Here is a 6,264-nt window from a genome sequence, read left to right as displayed (position 1 = left end):
ATTTTTTCCATTCTGTTTCTTTTCGATTTTACGCGCAAAATCCAATTTTTTACTTAGATATACAAATATAATATAAATAATAAAAAGCAAAAAAAAGAAAAAATTAGAATTTTACCCCTCCACGGTGGCCGGCGCCGGCGCCGGCGAAGCTCCGGCGACCGTCCCCGTGGCCGGAGCTCTCCCCTCCCCTCTCTTCTTTCCTCGCTCCCTCTTTTCTCTCCCTCCTCTTCCCTTTTTTTTTTCTTTCTTCTGTTTCAAATGAAAAAAATAAAAAATTTTAACTTATATAGGGGACCAAAACGGTGCGTTTTGGTCCCCCCCTTTAACCAATAAAACGACGCCGTTTCAAGGGTGGGTCGGGTCGACCCGACCCGCCCCAGCAAGGATCCGCGTGTTTTTAAGAGCGGAAGGGCTATTTGCGCAATCGGCCTTTCCGCATTTTTGGTGTTTTAAATTAGGTTTATGTTTGTTTCTGAATTGACCCCAGAATTTTGCTCAGTTTTTAATTTAACCCCCGTATATGCGCAGCGTTTTGGAAAGTTTGAAATTTTGCACTTTTAATACCCCATGGTTTTACCCGCATTCAAATAGGTCCTTTCCCTTTAATTTTTTTTTAAATTCGCCCCAAAGCTTGTTTTTAGTTCATTTTTGGTCATTTTTTTGTTTCCTTATTTAATATGATTATTGTTATTTCCAATATTATATTATTATTATTATTACTATATATTAGTATACATTTTTCTTTTACATGTGAATATTGTATATATTTATATATAATATTATTTTAATTATTGTATTTTAATATTATTATTATATTATATATACTTCTTCGTATTTTATTATTATTATTAGTATTATTATCATTATTCATATTAGCATATATATGTTATTATATATATACACATTTCATATAGTATTATCTTTTTTTTACTATTATATTTATTATTATATTATTTATTTTCACTATTATTATTATTATTATTTTCATCATTATTATACATATATGTATATATTTATGTAATATTATTAATAGGCGTCCCAACATTATTATTATGTATGTATATACATTTTAATACCGTGCATGTATATGATTCTATTTAATTGTTAGTTTTGTATACTAAATTCATACGTATATTTCTCATGTCATTTCATGTATCCATTTTTATTATTATATATGTATATAGGTAATAATTTTTCAAAACTTCGTTTTAATCTTATGCATTATTTGTTTCGTTCCCTTTCATAATATTATTATATATATTGGTATATATATGTTCTTTAGGTGCATGTGTTCCTCAATATTTATTTTATGTACATATGTAAATATTATGAATATATATTTAACATTACTAGTTATATATTTTTATTATCTTATATATCTTTCTAATACCATTAATATTTATATATACATATTTTACATATATACTCTTAATTATTTCATGTGTATATTCATCGTATTCTCTTTGTGTTCTTGTATTCAATACTATATCACATTTAATCTTGCATGCATTATTAGTGTTTTCCTTCAATATTACTGTCATATTGTTATTTGTTTCAAATATATTTATAGCTCTTCCATTATTTATTCTTATTACATATCAACTTTGTTTCACATTATTTTGAAAATCATATTCTTGTTTGCTAAATAATTTCAATAATCAAGGCAATGTATCGATTAACATTAAGTCATCGAGTTCATCGCTATGTTGGGTGAACGACAATTGACTCGTGTTAAATCGATATACCCTTCTCAAAAATCGGAATAACTAAAATTCTCGTATTCTTTTAATCGGATCACGACTAAATTTTACATTGAACTCTTATTTTGAAAATAAGACAACGCGTGTTTATGAGATACCAATTTTGGGCGTCGCGAGGGTGCTAATACCTCCTCGCGCGTAACCGACTCCCGAACCCTAATTTCTTCTCTGGATTTTAACGTGGACTAAATTCAGCCTTCTTTTCATTTCAAAGATAAATTTATAAGGTGTCCGATCATACCTATAAAAAGGATCGGCGGCAACTCCCTCTTTATTTTAAAATCAAACTTCAAATTTTCAAATTTTCAATAAATCGCCGCAGTTAGCGACCGAAACCAAAATTTTTACGTCGCTACAAAACCCATTACCACCAAGCTTAAGAACTTGCAAATTAACTTAGGGATTATAGTTGGGGTTTATTGACTGACATGTTTTCTAACTTCAATAAGGAAATCAAAATTTAGATATCTAAATCAATTAAAAAATAATTTAAATACCTAATTCAATATCTAGTTAAACCTTGAAAAAAACTTTTATTGCTAAAAGTCAAAGAAAAAATCAAAGTGAAAAAGACAATTTAATTTAATTTCCGAAAAAAAATTGTTTTTTTAATTTAATTTAAAGCAGATGTGATAGATGATAGAATAGAACTACCCCACTCCGCGCAATTCAAAAAGATAAATGGTTTTTTTTTTTAACTTTCTTACTTACAAAAAGAAAATCAAATTACTTGCATTTATTTAGAAATTACAAAAAAAAATTGTTTTAGGAAACCAGAATTGAATTATATATTTTTATAATAGTAAAAATTTAATTTTATTATTTTAATAATTTATATTTTTATAATTTTTAAAGAATTAAATTAAATTTTTTTTATCATTTTAGGGACCAAAATATAATTTTATCATTACTAATTTAAAATTTTATAAATTATAATTTAACTTAAATGAAAAAATTTTCATTTTAAAAGGGACTAGCCGCTGCCAACCCCTTTAGTTTCGCTCTTGATTAATGAATATAGACTATAATTTAAGTTTCACTCACTTCTCAAATATCAATCTCGCCTCTATATTCTAAACCAAATTTCCCTCCCTCTAAGACTTTTTCTTTGATAACTTAGATGAGAAATTACAATGGTCTTTTCCTAAAAGAATGGTTTGTCGAAATTGTTTATTGGTCTCGTTTCTCTTTCTTGAAGCATCGAACCACTTGGATGGCAGTTTATGGGATCCCCCAGCATGCTTGGAACTATAATACATTCAAGAAAATTGCAGCTGCACGGGGAGAGTTGGTTTTAATGGAATCTAATTCCTTGAGTACAATAGGGTAGGAATGTTAATAACTACTAATCGCCTAAAAAGAATCGATGAGGTGATTATCCTTGAATGCGAAGAGTTTGAATACCCTGTAAGGGTGTCAGAAATTGGGGATGGGAAACCATTTTTTATTTTGAAATCTTTTTTGTTTAGGTGTGATTGAATTACTTAATAAAACATTGATTTATTAAAAAAATTAATTTGGCCTATAAAATTAAGAAAATGGGTTCGATAGTCAGTTACGTACGAGGATTAGTACCCTCGTTACGCCCAGAATTGTACCTAATTGATAAATAATGTCCTTATGCTAAAATTTAAAAAAAATTGAAATACGGTTTCTTTTAAAACATTTGAACAACCGAATTGGATGTTAAAATTCTATTACGAAGGAAAAAATAAATCAATAATAGGACATGACCTAAACCCTGAATCAAAATCGACTTGACTTCGAAAAAGCATTGAAAAAAAAAGATATTCGAGGTTCAACAAAGAAGAAGCCCAGCAATAGGCACAATTTCTTGTTTAATACAGAACATTGCCTTAATCTTAAAATTAAGAAAACTCGAGCGAAATCTTAAAAGAACGTTTGGTTATTTGTTAAACGGAAAATTGAAACCTAACACATTAGGGCACGATTTTCTCGAATTTCTAAACATCAAACGTTGCCTCTGTTTTGAGAAATTTTCAAATAAACAATTATAAAACCGGCTCAAAACCCCTTTACTTGACTTACTTGAAATAAAAATGAGACGACCAATATTAATCAAAACATTAAAATTTGAATCACGATGCAATAATGTAGAAAAATCAAAGTTACAAACATGGAACAATATACATAGATGAAAAATTATACAAATGAACAAAAAAGAACAAATTAACATACACATAATAGCAATGAGCTCACATCCAAGAAACAAATTAGAATAAAATATAACAAGTTTTGAACATAGATAAACAAAAATTGAAATAATAATACAAAAGACAAATAAACGATATGAAACAATAATACGTGAAATAATATGAAAACTAAAACAACACATAAAATACAAAACAATATGGAACTGTAATGAACCGAAAGTTACGGTATCGAAATTGAGTCTTGAGTACTGTTTCCGTGAAATTAATTCATGAATATTTATTAGAAATATTTTGAATTATAGTTGAATGGTTATTTAGTGTTTAATTAAGTGAAGTAGCTTGAATTTAGTTTAAAGGACTAAATTGCATACGGTATGAAAGTTTAATTATAGATTAAAGATTAGTAAAGGGACTAAATCTAGGAATTAGACCCTAAGTGCCATGTGTATGAATGTATGATATAACATGTGTAATAGTTTGGTAAAGATATTAAATGTGTTAAGGTAGTTTCTTATAGATTAAGTTATTTTATTAGAATAATATTATAATTATTAATATTATTATATTGAATAAGATTTATGAGTAAGTTAAAAAAAGAAAGAAAGATAGAAAGAGTTACAGAGAGCAAACGTGAGAAAGAAAGAATAAAGAAAGAAAGAAATAGAAAAGGGAAATTTGAAGATTAAGGCCCTAAGCTTGATTGGTAAGATGTTTTAGCTTATTTTCTTATAATTTTTATGTTTATGGATGCCTAATTCAAAGTTTCTACATGTATGAGGTTAAAATGAAGAAAAATAGAAAATTTTAGATATTGATTTAGTTGAATAAATTGAGGTTTTATGGGTTAAATTGATAGAAATTGAAGTTAGAAGTGAAAATTGAGTGATTTATTAAAAGAATTCTAAGTTAGGTTTAAATAGGGATTAAGTTGAATAGAGCTCAAAATTATGTTTTATAATGAATTTTATGAGTTAGAAATTGTTAAGAGTTGATTAAAAGAGAATATGAAGCTTAAGTAAAGAAAAAAGATTAGTAATGGAAAAAGGACGAAATTGGAATTTTTGTAAAAGTTGATAGAAAGTGAAAATGTGTTATGAATTAGTATATTGATGATTTTTAATTGTATGATTGTTAGTAGCAAACGTAGCACCGGATATGTCATGTCATCAAGAAGGGGAAAAGAGAAAGTGAACGAAGATATCGATTAAATTCGATAATAGTGGTTTGTATTTCTATAAACCGGTTTATCGTTAACTTGCTATATTTGGGATATTTATTATTGTATGAAAAAGTGTTAAAGTTGATTAAGCTATTGTTTATAGAAATACTACTGAGAGTATTCTCAGCGTACGGTTTGTTTCCGTGAGCAGGCTAGGTACGAAAGTATAAGGACTCAGCATACAAGCCGATCCCCGAACTCAATTGGTGAAGTTTCTATCTTTTTGGAAAATGGCTTTGTACCTAGGATGTCTTTTGGTCATTTTGAAAGTATCTAAGTTGTTAAGTGATATTTTGGTATGTTTTGTAAATGTTACCAAAACCTTAAGTATGGTATGTTTTGATATGTTAGTGAAGAGTAATAAGAGGAAGTGTTGGTAAATATTGTAGAGAGAAGAAATGAAGATGTTATAAACTTAGTTATCAACATTTTATACTAAAACAGATTTAGACAGTAACAGTAGTCCAACTTTGAAAATATACCAAAATAGTATAAAGTGAATTAGATGATGAATAAAATATGTAATTGAAGCTTAATGAATCTATTTTTATATGGAAGAAACAAAATAGGTAAAAGAGTTGTATTTTATGAGATATTTACGTTTTGGTGAAACAGGATTAGAGCAATTTCTGGATTCCCTGTTTTGACTTTAGAAATTCACCATAATGTGTATTAAGAATTAGGACTCAAACTTTATATGTATGGATTCCTTATTGAGTCTATTTTTAATTGAAACAAATGGCATAGTCATTGGATTCTGTACAGGAAAAATGTGATTTCGTAGTGCACAAGGGTCAGAGTAGCCGAACCCTGAAACAGGGAGACTTTTTCTAATAAACTGTACTAATTGGCCTGACCAAAAATTCTAGAAAAAAATTAGTAAGTAGATATATGAGTCTAGTTTCAGGGAAAATTTACGGAATTGGATTTGAGTTTTGTAACTCGATATATGATTTTTTTAGCGACCGTGACGCAGATGGATAGTTTACTACGAAAACTGTTTAAGTGCTAAGATAAGTTTTGTAATGTCTCCTGCTTGACTCCGGCAACGGTATCGGGTAGGGGGACGTTACAGAAACAATTTGAAAACTATTAAATATATGAAAATTTA

This window comes from Gossypium hirsutum, chromosome A04, assembly GCF_007990345.1.
Source record: "Gossypium hirsutum isolate 1008001.06 chromosome A04, Gossypium_hirsutum_v2.1, whole genome shotgun sequence".
Lineage (NCBI taxonomy): Eukaryota > Viridiplantae > Streptophyta > Magnoliopsida > Malvales > Malvaceae > Gossypium > Gossypium hirsutum.
The sequence above is the reverse complement of the archived record's forward strand: the minus strand, read 5'-3'. Positions refer to the sequence as shown.